Source organism: Berghia stephanieae, chromosome 15 (genome assembly GCF_034508935.2).
Source record: "Berghia stephanieae isolate SIO BIC M18660-M18661 chromosome 15, UCSD_Bste_1.3, whole genome shotgun sequence".
In the NCBI taxonomy this organism is placed as follows: Eukaryota; Metazoa; Mollusca; class Gastropoda; order Nudibranchia; family Aeolidiidae; genus Berghia; species Berghia stephanieae.
This window is the reverse complement of record NC_088374.1, coordinates 19821298-19833675: the sequence shown is the minus strand read 5'-3', so window position 1 is coordinate 19833675 and position 12378 is coordinate 19821298. Positions and strand designations below refer to the sequence as shown.

The 12378-nt window shown below is 36.8% G+C and overlaps 1 protein-coding gene across 1 annotated transcript in view; it reads right to left on the bottom strand.

Moving 5' to 3' along the window:
• Positions 1-12040, bottom strand: part of LOC144960644 (uncharacterized) — a 28877-nt gene extending 16837 nt beyond the window's left edge. The window contains exon 1 of the mRNA XM_078893880.1: positions 11952-12040. The gene's annotated coding sequence lies outside the window, so the exon portion shown is untranslated. The remainder of the gene's footprint in view (positions 1-11951) is intronic.
• Between the last annotated feature and the right edge of the window lie 338 nt (positions 12041-12378).

Here is a 12378-nt window from a genome sequence, read left to right as displayed (position 1 = left end):
GGGCTACTGTAGATATTGTGTGGGCTACTGTAGATACTGTGTGGGCTACTGTAGATACTGTGTGGGCTACTGTAGATAATGTGTGGGCTACTGTAGATACTGTGTGGGCTACTGTAGATACTGTGTGGGCTACTGTAGATACTGTGTGGACTACTGTAGATATTGTGTGGGCTACTGTAGATACTGTGTGGGCTACTGTAGATACTGTGTGGGCTACTGTAGACACTGTGTGGGCTACTGTAGATACTGTGTGGGCTACTGTAGATACTGTGTGGGCTACTGTAGATATTGTGTGGGCTACTGTAGATACTGTGTGGGCTACTGTAGATACTGTGTGGGCTACTGTAGATACTGTGTGGGCTACTGTAGATACTGTGTGGGCTACTGTAGATACTGTGTGGGCTACTGTAGATACTGTGTGGGCTACTGTAGATATTGTGTGGGCTACTGTAGATACTGTGTGGGTTACTGTAGATACTGTGTGGGCTACTGTAGATACTGTGTGGGCTACTGTAGATACTGTGTGGGCTACTGTAGATACTGTGTGGGCTACTGTAGATACTGTGTGGGCTACTGTAGATATTGTGTGGGCTACTGTAGATACTGTGTGGGCTACTGTAGATACTGTGTGGGCTACAGTAGATACTGTGTGGGCTACTGTAGATACTGTGTGGGCTACTGTAGATACTGTGTGGGCAACTGTAGATATTGTGTGGGCTACTGTAGATACTGTGTGGGCAACTGTAGATACTGTGTGGGCTACTGTAGATACTGTGTGGGCTACTGTAGATACTGTGTGGGCTACTGTAGATACTGTGTGAGCTACTGTAGATACTGTGTAGGCTACTGTAGATACTGTGTGGGCTACTGTAGATATTGTGTGGGCTACTGTAGATACTGTGTGGGCTACTGTAGATACTGTGTGGGCTACTGTAGATACTGTGTGGGCTACTGCAGATACTGTGTGGGCTACTGTAGATACTGTGTGGGCTACTGTAGATACTGTGTGGGCTACTGTAGACTAGATACTGTGTGATCTGTTCTTGTATTATGTGATCGTTTGTGATTGTTCAGTCTAGATTCTTTTTTTTTTTTACTGGAAAAGAAATTAATCAGTAAAATATTAGATATATAAAACATTATTTCATCGAATATGGTTTACACATGATTTATTAAGAAAGTGACAAATACAATAAGATGCTACCCTAATGACGAATATAGAGGGGAAAAGATTCCAGTCGCTCATTTTTTTTTATTGTTTTACACATGTTGGGGATTAGTTCTCACTTACTTATACCAATCAGATTATAAATGCTGAAGTTTACACATAGTTTTGTGTGTTGGTACGTCATATCCGGTTGGTGGAATGTTATAATTATTTTTACAGACATGCAGAGCATCAATAGCCATAGAATGTTCGGCTATGTGGTCTTGTGGAAAGACACACGGTTTCGGCTCGGAATGTCCTGGGTGCGGCGCATAGTTGAGTCCTCGGAAAAGGCTCTTTACTCACATTCTCTCGCCATACTGAGGTGTAAAATGAGTACCTAGCCGATACAAGCGTTGTCTATGTCGGAACAATGGAAACATCGTCTAACAGGCGTAATGTGTCGTTTTATTTGTTACACGTTGCTGTTTGGCAGTGCCAATTGTAAAGCGCTTTGAGAACGTTAACGTTAAGTAGATAGTGTTCTATATAAAACCTCCAAAAAGCTAAAGATTTAACCATACTCTGTGGTGTGATGGCAACACGTCTGACCGGTAACTAGGATGTCTGAGGTTCGATCCCTATTTGAGGCTGGTGGATAATTTGGGGGATGTTATTATTTCTTGGAAAATGAAGAAAAAGAAGAAGCAGAAGAAGAAGAAGAAGAAGAAGAAGAAGAAGAAGAAGAAGAAGAAGAAGAAGAAGAAGAAGAAGAAGAAGAAGAAGAAGAAGAAGAAGAAGAAGAAGAAGAAGAAGAAGAAGAAGAAAACGTAGAAGTAGATGAGGAGGAGGATGATGGGGATGAGGATGAGGATGAGGATGAGGAGGAAGAGGAGAAGGAGAAGGAAAAAAAATGACTTTTATCACTATGATATTAACAATTAATAACAAATATAACAAAAAAAAACGTCAGAAACAAATATATCTAGACTAAGTATTGATAACAAAAATAGAGAAACCAAATTTCAACATTTCAGATATATAATTTTCTTTCTTGTGGTCTACTGATTATCTGTCCATCACAGGATGGCATTTTCAACGGGTCAATAACCGTGTAGGATGGACAATGTCCACGTACATATCAAGCAAATGTCAGTAGAGTGTTACTGATGTTCAGACAGAATTAGAAGGCTCTGGACAGACTAGAGATTTTCTCATTGATTATAGTTTGTTATCTTGTCTTTTTGTATGATTTGTATGTTTGTGTCAAGGTTCAAGTTTATCTGTATTTGGATGTGTGTATATATATATATATATATATATATATATATATATATATATATATATATATATATATATATTATATATATATTTATAAACATATATATATATATATATATATGTATATATTTATACACACACATATATATAAATATATATATATAAATATATATATATATATATATATATATATTGCACTGTGATCCGTATGATCCGGGTTCGAGCCCCGCTTCAGGCACTTTCGTTTTTATTTTCCTTGAGCAAGATTAACCCCCAATTTGCTCACTTGGACAACAATTCCTGTTGACATCAGACATCTTGTTTGATGAGTTATCTATATTTCTTCGTGGAATCCCCAGACGACAATGTCTTATAATATCGTGGGGCAAAAGGCATAATTTATGATTTATATATATATATATATATATATATATATATATATATATATATATATATATATATATATTATGCAAATGCACAGAAATGTAAAATAATATACAACCAAGAACCAATAGCAACACTTTATATATCAATATGTCTGAGTATATATTTAAAGGTAGTATTTAATTTAAATCACAGTTGCGCGTTAAAAATTCCATGTGGCAAAAACGAATTGGATTCAGTAGTCTGATGTCACGCCGTCCGGCAACGGCGGCCATCTTAGATCTAAACAAAGAAAATCATTAGTTTTTATTCTTCATGCTGGCTAGAACTTTTCATATGTCTTGTGATCAGAATGTGTAAAAGTCAAAACATGATCAAATTTATGTCGTTTTTTTTTCCCATCTAGATACGCTTTTATGCTCGCCGGGGAAATATTTCATACGGGCGTCCGCCAGTGTTCCGATAGTTTAGAGCCAGTGTTACTGTTACCTTCCTGCGTCATTAGGAAGGAAGTGACGTTACGACTAGTGAAGAGTAATTAGGTGCTGTGTTGTCTTTGTTTTTATAGATAGCTCCGCTGACAATGACCAAAAAATGACGTCAAAATGCCAGTCTTTGGCCACAAAATAAAACAAATCGTGAGTTTTATTCAATAGTTCAACCAATGGAATCACTTGTTTCCATGAGCTCTACTAACGACAACTCATGAGTGCACAAACTAAAAAAATGACGTCAGACAAAAGAATGAAAAGATAGTTCGAAGATGACGTCACTAAAGCCTTTGTTGTTATATTTTGCCATCCGCGTTTGTGAGTTATTCTCACTGAACTGTATTAACCAGACTATAAAAGTTCATGGTTACACAGAGTTTGTGTGTTGGTCCATTATACTTCCGGATGGCAATGTTATGAGCTTCTTAGCCAAGCGCATACCATCTATATCTTGGCTAAGAAGGTCACAACATTGCTATCCTGAAACTCACAACATTGCCAACACACAAAACTATGTGTAATATTGAACGTTAATAGTCTGGTTAGTACAGTTATGAGAGAATTACTCATAAACGGGGACGGGTGACAAAACACACACCAGAGTGACGTCATGTTCATTATATCTATAGCCCAAAACTGATATTAAAAATGTCGTCAAAATACTAGTCTTTGGCTACAAAGAAAAACAAACGTCAGATGTATGCAATAATTCAACAAATGAATTAACGTGTTTCCTTGATCTCTACTAACGACAACTCACAAGACGCTACACAAACCTAAACAAAAAAAAAGATGTCAAACTGCCAGTCCTAGAGGGTTCTTGTGTCAGGCTATATGTTAAGATTAGGACTTACCGTTTGACTTCATTTTATTTTAGGTTTTTGCACCGTCTAATGAGTTGCCGTTAGTAGAGCTCAAGGAAACAAGTTATTTCATTGGTTGAACTATTGAATACAACTCACGATTTGTTTTCTTTTATGGCCAGACTAGTCTTTTGACTTCATTTTTGATCAGTGTCAGGCTATAATTTAACGATTGCTGTTCCACGTCATGTGCAAGTGGCCATGGCCACTCACTTCCATATTCTGATGTTTGTTACAGTTGTTGTTTTTGAATGAACCCAAGTAATGCTGTTTAAACTCGTTTTTATGACTAACTCTATAATACAAACAATAAATTAGGTGTAATGTTTAATACGCTTCAGCAGTCATAACGTCACTTCCCTCGTAATGACGCATTGTAACTTAGTAACAGGCTCTAAACTATGGGAACAATGGCGGACGCCCTTATGAAATATTTCTCCGACGAGCATAAAAGCGTATCCAGAAGAAAACAAAACATTATGACTCTGATCATGTTTTGATTTTACACATTCTGATCGCAAGTCATAATAATATGTCTTATGAAAAGTTCTAGCCAGCTTTAATAATTAAATGTACTTATTTTCTTTGTTTAAAACCACGATGGCCGCCGTAGCTGGGCGACGTGATATCAGACTATTGAATCTAATTGCAACACACGACCCCCCCCCATCCCTCATCACCCATCCCACCCACGGTGCTGCGCACACAGTTTTACAAAGGATGGCAGACGATGCGTTACTCTAATTAATCTTTAATCCAAGTCGAATGAGATCCCAGTTCAACAGTTTCTTAATAATTCTCTTTAATCCACCCGTAAGAAAATGCATAGTTTCATTTCATTATGATGTGACCATGAGAGAGTTGAATGCGTTTGATACGACGTTTAATAGGCGTCAAGAGGCGTGGCGTCACTTCCCTCGTAATAACGCATAATAACATAATAACTGGTTCTAAACGAACGTAACAACGGCGGAAGCCCTTATTATGAAATACCTCTCCGACAAGCATCAAAGTGTATCCAGTGTACATCAAATATTAGAACTATGATCATGTTTTGACTTTTATCCATTCTGATTAAAATTGCTAGCCAGAATGGAGTTTGTTTTTGTTTTTGTTTTTTAAGAAAAACAAAATGTACCGATTTTCTCTGTTTAGAAACAAGTTGCTCATTGACTTTAGACTGTTGAATCCTATTTTTGCCAGGTCTGACAACCCAATTCTCTATGGGCTCATTGTTATATTGAAAATCTTATTTTTAAAAAAACGTGAAATACTTTCCATTAAATTAGGGCCTTAATCGAGTTCGGATATCAGACCTGCATATATGTACACGTCTGTTTGATGCAAATAGTTTAATCTTAATTTGAAGTTCTTGTTTGCTTTGCTTTTTCTTTGGTGGCGAAAGTATTCTACTATTGCCATAATAAAATTCATCAACAAACATATAAAACTAAACAAGAACAAGAACATGATCAAACGCAAAAAAATAAACAATCAGGTGCGTGACGATACTGATTAATTTGGTGCCTGGCACCGCATCCATCTTTTAAAAATGGATTACAGCATTTAAAGAAAATAATAAAACTGAGAAATGGTAAATACACCGTCTCTTACTTATTTGAGTAAGTCTTTTCTGTATATATATATTTTTTTCTTTCGTTTGTATTTACAAATATAACACGTTTTAAGCCATTTTCTTCTGATTCTGGCACCACCTTATACTGTAAGCATGCCACGCCACTGTAAACAATCGAACAAAGAGGATCGAAAGAAACATAACTTTACGCAAAAAAACAAAACAAAAAACATTGCGTTCTTCTTAGGATGCCAATGACAAATTAGGGGACCTTGAAAATATTGGCTAGATCGACGTGTACACATATGAAGGTCGGACATCAGAACGCAATTATGGGCCGTTTACCATTTTTGAATTGGTCTTTGTTTTGCGTCATTCTTTTTTCGAGATTTTTGTTTCCACAATGAGCCCAATAGAATTGGGTTATCAGACTTGCATATAATTCTCAACGAGTTGTGGAAACAGGAAAATTCAGATCGTTTACTCTGCGTGGTCTCGTGATATGACACTCGAATTCGGATCGGAAAGTTGTGGGTTCGAGCCTCGCTTGGCGTAGAGTTGAGTCCTTGAAAATGCTTTTTACTTACATTCTATCACCATACTCTGGTGTAAAATGAGCACCTGGTCGATAAGAGCGTTGCCTCTGTCGGAAAACTTGTAATATCGCTTAACAGGCGTCATGACACGTCCTACAAGTTAAGCATTTCCTGTTGGTCATGGATCTCCCTGAAAAGAGCTTTAACTCTCTCCTTACATCCCATTTTCAAAGTTTTCCCCCAAAACGTCGCACCCACCCAACACAAATATATAATTTACCTACTCAAACAGAAAACCAACGAGTACATTCTATACACAATATTGTTCAGCAAAATGAGCTCTATAATACAGTGTCAAGTTGTCATAGCTATAACAACGAATTTTCTCTTAATTTTGTATTGTGCAATAGCAATCAGAATGATAAAATTGTTGGTTGTAACCAATTGTTAGTAAGCTGATGGTTAAGCATGTTTGGGGGATATTGCGCTAAACAAAATAGCTCAAGTTAAATATATCTTCTTCTTTTTCTAGGTTCCATGCCTGGTCCAGGCTTCGGATACTGCATGAATTATCTCTCTCCATTCCTCCCTGTCTCTTGCTTTTTCAAACAGCTCTTGGATTGTTAGGTTGGTGAAGCCCTTCAGTTGGTCTATGAGTGTTTTTCTTTGTCTCCCCCGGGCGCGTTTACCAGGTATTTTTCCACAACTTGCCAGGTATTCATTCTTATCTTTCCTTACTATGTGTCCGAAAAAGGATAGTTGTCGATCCACTATTAAGGGCATTAGTTTCCTTTGTTGGTATGTTTGTTTTAGCACTTCTTCGTTCGTTTTGTGTGCAGTATACGATATTCTCTGCATCCTTCTCAAGCACCACATTTCAAAAGCTTCAATGTTCTTTTGTGTTTCTGCATTTGTAGTCCAGCTTTCGCATCCGTATAACAAGATTGGCCACACGTAGCACTTCAAGACTCGGAATCTAATCCCGAACGACATCTGTTTGTTTTTCAAAATGTTTCCCAGGTCCATGAAGGCCTGTTTGGCTTAAGTTATTCTTGCTCGTATGTCTCGGTTATATATATATATATATATATATATATATATATATATATATATATATATATATATATATATATATATATATATATATATATAAGCTAAATCTCAATTTTATTCGAAATCAGACGTGACCTTTCTCATATTACTCAAAGGGTTGATTGGCGAATTGATTGAAGGATTGATAAGTAGATTGATGGGTTGATGTGTGCGAGATTGATACTGCTGATTGAGAGATTCCGGGGGTTTGGGGGGGGGGATGGAAGGGATTAGTTGAGGTGGTAGGAGGCTGGGATAACACGATTGTTAAGACCGGTGATAGTATGAGGTTTATGTAATGTTACATTTGGACTTACCAACAAATTTTGTATCGAACGAATGATTTATTTATTTATTTATTTATTTATTTATTTATTTATTTATCTATTTATTTATTTATTTATTTATTTATGTGTTTATTTATTTATTTATTATTTATTTATTTTTATTTATTATTTTATTGTATTGGTTTGTGTTTTTTCTTTTTTTTTCTTTTCATCTATAAAAAAAATGCTGTTTTCTGTTTGGGCTCATAGTTTCTAGAATATAGAAATTGTACTGGCTATAGTTGATATAGAAATATACAATTTACCTCAATATTGATTTTAAAAAATGAGCTCTTATATAGCGCAATACCCACTAAACGTGCTCAAAGCATATTACAAGGGGTCCCTGGCCTACACCAAAACTTAGCATGTAGGAGGAGACTTGACGCCTAATAGGCGGTATTACATTTTTGTCTTTTCCGGACAGACACAACGCTGCTAACGGCCAGGTACTGATTTTTCACATGAGTACGCTAAGAGATTGTGAGTAAATTTTCTTTTGGCGAGGACTCAACTATGCACTGAGCGAGGCTTGCAACCAGGACCTTCCTATTCGAAAGTGAATATCATATCACTAGACCGCATAACTGTACTGGTTAAATAATACTCCAAAATGCTTATTTGTCATCAACGTTCTTTTTCAATAAAATCATGGAATGTGCAATCAACGTTCATTTTCAATAAAATCATGGAATGTGTCATCGACGTTCATTTTCAATAAAATCATGGAATGTGTCATTAACGTTCATTTTCAATAAAATCATGGAATGTGTCATCAACGTTCATTTTCAATAAAATCATGGAATGTGTCATTAACGTTCATTTTCAATTAATTTTATCTCTCTCCTTACGAGCCATTTTCAGGATTTTCCCCAAGACTTCACATTCAACTAAAACAAAACATGTATTTTTTATCACTCAAACAAACTTAGAAGTAAGTTCCTGTGATAAATAATTTAATTAGCAACACAAGATATACAACAATAGATATCTTTAAATTGTATGACGTGCAAAAGTAATTTGAACAAAACAAATGTAGGTTGTATCGTAACGGATGTGATATGTTTCCTATAGTTGGTATGGAAAGGGTTCATTTTTAAAAGATGCTCATGACATTGTGAAACTAAGTCATATCTCCTAACAGGCGTCATGACTAGTTCTACAATCGTATGTGTTCTATTGGTGAGGTGCACATTGTAAAGCGCTTTGAGCAGATCAAGTGGATATTGCGCTATGTTAAAGCTTAGGTTTAAAGAGTCAATACTGGAAAATATAATTTACAATGAAATATGTGCTTCATCTTGTTAGGGCTGTGAAAGTTGGACAATTACAGAAGACATTAGAACGAAACTGGAGGCAGCAGAAATGTCGTTTCTTAGAAGGATGTTACGAATATCATGGACAGAAGAAAACTAATCAGGAAGTATTAGAGCAAGCTGAAACTAAAAGGTTATTAATAAGTACAATAAGAAAAAGACAAATGCAATTTGTATTCGTGGATAGCTCATACGGTAGAGTCACACTCTCACCGGCCAGGCGGAGTTGTCGTACCAATAAGGTCGCGGGTTCAAACCCCACCACCTCCGCGAAAATTTTTATTCTCTATTGTCTTCTGGCACTTTTCTACTCACTTCATCTCTTGTTGTTACCAACATAAGTGCCTGCTCCACTCACTTTTCTGAATTAAAAATTCACCCCATATACCGGAACATACCCAATGTCTCAATCGTTTCTATGTTATATGTTTGCTTTGAGAATATTGGCTATTAAGCTTAACTGCTGGCCAGGTAATTTTTGCGATGGTTGTGTGGCGAACCCGCGGTCTCCAGAAGTCGGTGAGAGAGAGAGAGAGCTCTAGGAATGACCTGAGTTTGATACGAATATTTTTGTATTCGTGGATAGCTCATACGGTAGAGTCACACTCTCACCGGCCAGGCGGAATTGTCGTACCAATAAGGTCGCGGGTTCAAACCCCACCACCGCCGCGAAAATTGTTATTCTCTATTGTCTTCTGGCACTTTTCTACTCTTGTTGTTACCAATTTTTAGGGCACCTTAATTGACATAAAAATATTGAACATCTTTCTCTCACAGGAAAGATAGAAGGTAAAAAGAGTAAAGGTAGTCCAAGAAAAACATATTTGAATAGTTTGAACAGCTGGGTGACAAAGAAAGAGAAGAGTAATATTAGTTTTTTTTTTGAGGTTATCTGAACAGAGAGATGAATGGCGTACCATGATCACCGATGTCTGGCACAGACGTGGTACTTGAAAAAAAAAAAAAAGTTAACCCTGCCGGGATTTGAACTCTCGAACCTTAAGTTCAGAGTCAAACAGCTTATCCACCAATCCATGGTGTCACTGAAAAAGAAGATCTTTTGGATGTTCAAATGTGTGTTAGCCGATATTAAATATTTATTCGAGAGAGAGACATGAGTTTAAAGTGATACGAAACTGATAGAAGTAAAATGTAAAAAGACTATACAAAGTAATGAATAAAAATGAATATAAGAGCTAAAGAATAAAAGAACACAATACCAAACATAGAACGTTTCGGGCTCAATACCTTTCTTCAGTAACCAACAAGAAATCCAAATGAAAACATAAATACAATTTAAAACAAAACAAAACGGGTCTTTCTTTTTTTTTGGGAAACCCGACGGAACCCGACAAAGCCCGATAAGGACATGGGAAGTAGACAGCAGTGGGTAGTGAGCTTGGGACGGGTTTTGGCGGGTTTCGTTAAAAAAAAAAAAACCGAAAAAAACAACAAAAAAACAAAAAAAGAAAACACACGAAAATGAACAACCAATAAATTGGTCGGCAGAGAAATTAGCGACACGTCATTTATCTTCGCTGTTCATGTTTTTGTTTTTGTTCTTGTCCGAAGAATGGTTTTTGAGCGCGAAAAGTTCAGTTTCGTGTTTGGTATATTTCTTTTTTTCTTTTTAAAAAAAGCTATTTTATATTTAAAGGATATGGATCGTTTGCTGTTGGCTAAGAAGCTCAAAACATTGCCATCCGTAAGTATAGCGTAACACCACCAAAACCATGTGTAACCGTGAGAGATTACAGTCTGGTTAATAGTTTAGTGAGAATTACTCATACACACGGATGACAAAAAAAAAAAAAAAAAAAAAAAAACAATAACAAAGACCCGAGTGACGTTAACTTCATTCTCTCTATAGCAGAATAGCTCTTAATATAATACTATAATATAAACATAACCGAAATGTCACACTTTTACAACAGATTCAATCTATAGATAGAACGGAAGTTGAAGTCAAACAGGTCTTTGTTATTGTTTCATGTGTTGGTCCGTTTCTCTTCCGGATGGCATTTTTGTGAGTTTCTTAGCCAAGAGCACAGTATCTATAGATGGAACGGAAGTAACGTCAGTTCTTTCTTTGTTACTGTTTCAAAACGGTCACTTTTTAATGATTAGATCACAATAAATTGCGTCAACCAGACTATAAATGTCTGAGGTTGCACATAGTTTGGGTGCTTGTACGTTTATACCGGCTGATGGATGTTATGAAATTTTACCTAAACGCCTAGCATCGATAAAGTGTCCTAGCATAATGCCGTTTTCAGGGTTGACCATAAATAAAATTATTAAAAAAAGTGAGCATTATCAAGCGCAATTTCCAATAAACGTGCTCAACGCGCTTTACACGCAGTCTTTAACCAACAGCAACACTTAACATGTAATACCTGACACGACGCCTTCAAGTGATATTACAATTTTTTTCAAGAGAGACAATGCTACTAACGGTGAGGTACTCATTTTACACCCGAGTACGGTGATAGACTGTGTGAAAAGTGCTTTCTCCGTGGGATCGACTATGTGCCGCCTAAAGTGGGACTCGAACTCACGACTTTCGTATCCGAAGGCAGAGTGTCATATCACAAGACCATATTATTACATTGTGCGCCTATGTGGTCTAGTGGTATGACACTCGCTTTCGGATCGGAATGTCCTGGGTTCGAGCATCGCTCGGCGCATAGTTGAGTCTTTTGAATAAAAGGCTCTTTACTCACAATCTCTCACGATACGCATGTGTAAAATGAGTACCTCGCTTTTTAACAGCGTTGTCTTTGCACAACAGAAATTGTAATATCGCCTAACAGGCGTCACGTCAATTCCTAGATCTTACGTCTTGCTGTTGGCCAGCTGCCCCTTGTAAAAAGCTTTGAGTAGTATTAGTTGATATTGCGCTATATAAAAAACTCAATGACATAAATATTTACCTTACCTTTAGCGTGAACACAGTGGGAGTCTATAAGGTACAGAAACGGGTAGTTGGATGAAAAAGGGATTTCCGTTGTTAGCAACGGGTTTACATTAGAATATGGTTCAGCCAATCAAACGACGACGCGGATTGGCCAATCGTATTCGAGCTTTTGTTTGAAGGGGATCGGGCGTAAATTGATCCTTCCTTGAAAATCGTCTGTCGTTTCAAAGTGATAGAGATTTATAGATAGTTCGAAATTGACGTCACTCGGGTCTTTGTTATTTGTTTTTGCCATCCGCCTTTATGAGTAATTCTCATTAAACTGTATTAACCAGATTATAAACGATCATGGTTACATAGAGATTTGTGTGTTGGTCTGCTTTGCTTCCGGATGGCAATGTTGTGAACTCCTTAGCCAAATGCATACTATCTATAGATAGTATGCACGT